The sequence below is a fragment of the Choristoneura fumiferana genome, chromosome 30 (assembly GCF_025370935.1).
Source record: "Choristoneura fumiferana chromosome 30, NRCan_CFum_1, whole genome shotgun sequence".
In the NCBI taxonomy this organism is placed as follows: domain Eukaryota; kingdom Metazoa; phylum Arthropoda; class Insecta; order Lepidoptera; family Tortricidae; genus Choristoneura; species Choristoneura fumiferana.
The window spans coordinates 9,610,507-9,612,737 of record NC_133501.1 but is presented as its reverse complement, the minus strand read 5'-3'; positions in this window follow the sequence as shown (position 1 = coordinate 9,612,737).

Sequence of the window (2,231 nt, the reverse complement as noted above, 5' to 3'; positions counted from 1 at the left end):
CTTGGCCGGTTTTTTTCTCTATTCAACCTGTTTTGTACCGCGGCTTTGCTTTTGGCACAGTAAGAAACTGGACAGCCGTCCAGTCCACGGGAATTTCAATCTTAGTGCACCTTTATCATCTTCAAGGATGATGTCTACCAAAATTCCAGTCTGTAGCTCCAGTGGTTTAGACTGCGTTTTTTGTCAGTCAGTCACGATATTTTATAGAAAAATTATACTACTGTAATGCGCAAATGGACTAAAAATTTATTGGGTATAAGTTTAAGGACCTTGTTAGATCGAAAATACAAACTGAGACATGGATGCACAGAAAAACCAGGAAAAGAGACCAGCACTGGGAATAGAACCCAGGTCCTCAGCATTCCGTGCTGCGTGCTATAACCCCTACACCGCTGCTGGACAGGAATCTAGACACGATTTTTTTTTGTGCTTGTCTCTTTTTCTGGTTTTTCTGTGCATCCATGTCTCAGTTTGTATTTTCGATATGGTTTCACGGGATGCCCGTAAAAGTAACAAATTTGGAGTTGAAATAAAAAATACAAAAAGACTCCAAAAAACCAATCATGACCTTGTTAGAGTTTAGAGACAAACGGAACTGAACATCTTCTGAACAAACCATAGACGTAATTCAAGATGACCTGTTGTATTACTTTGTAGTGAGCAGAAATGATATGGGACAACGGCACAAGTCATTTTTCGAATTTGGAACGTCGACTTACTACTACATATAACAGGTAAGTTTTTTATCTATACTATCCTAATAGTTCTGTCGACAAATGTTTAAAAAAAAATACTCAAAAGGCGCAGCCGGTCTTTAGTGATGCGAGTGCGTACATTTATTTAATACATTTTTATTTAGTAATCTATGTTGTTATATGCAGTTAATATATTATTAATTTATTGTTTCTTTTGTTCACAGGTAAGTTGAGAAAACTGAGTTACCATGAAATAAGCAGAAGGTAAACTTTTGAACTAATAATGTAAGCTTCTCACGCGTATATTACATCCAAAAGAACAAAAGAAGTATCATTAAACAATGAAAGCAACAACAACTTAAGTTTTGTATTCGCAAAAGAAAGGACTAAATTAGGTTCTTCAGTTTTAGTAATTAATCATACAAACCCTGTTTATGCTGTGTTTTAATTCCTTTCTTTATTATATTTTATGAAATGAGTCACGCGATCTTCCAACGTACTCCTACCTACGTTGCTAGTTTATGACACGTTTATTAGGGGTATGTATTATAATACCGATAAACGAAAGACCGAATTTCACAAGACCTATGGACGGAAGGCCGAATATTAAAACGTCGAATGGATATATGACCGAAAGTTTGAAATCCCGAAAGTACATTTGACCGGCAGACTAAAACCCGAAGACTACAATCCCGAAGATCAAAATACCTACACTCGAAAGGTCGAAAACTCATAATGCCGAACAGTCATAATCACTACAAGTAAAATAATCGACAATCAATATATCGAAAATCAAAATACCGAAACTGCCGTTATACCAAAGACGAAACAAATATATCAAATGGTTGTTTTTTATTTAGCACGCAATATATGATTAAAATGTACAGCGACATTTTTAATAATGATTATTTATGCTGCCAAATGCAGGAAAAGATTTGTGCGAGCGAGCGAAGCGAGCGAGCAAGACGGTTTGGAGCAGAAGCGACTCGGATAGGTTAGGTTCAGAAGGCTAAGGCGGGAACGAAGCGGAGCGGAGCGGAGCGTAGTTCCCGCCTTAGCCTTCGATGTTAGGTTTTTTTTATAGCAGGCAAGATACTTAATTGCCACTAAGAAAGTAGGTTGGATAAGATTCAACAGCAAAGATCATTTGTGAAGCAATATTATCCGGGCTGCTATAAAAAAAACCTAACATCGAAGGCTAAGGCGGGAGCTACGCTCCGCTTCGCTCCCGCCTTAGCCTTCTGAACCTAACCTATCCAAGTCGTTTTTGCTCCGAACCGTCTTGCTCGCTCGCTTCGCTCGCTCGCACATATCAAACTTTTTTTTTTACTTTTAGGTATTTCGAGCTTCGGTGTATCGGTTATCGGTATTTTGTACTTTCGGTATTCTGAATTTCGATTTGTTAAGTGTCGATATTTCGACTGTAGGTAATATGATTTTTCGGTATTATAATACATACCCCATTTTCGGGATTTTGTACTTTCGGTCATTTAAAAATAGATATTTCGACCTTCGTTTATCGGTGGTCGGTATTTT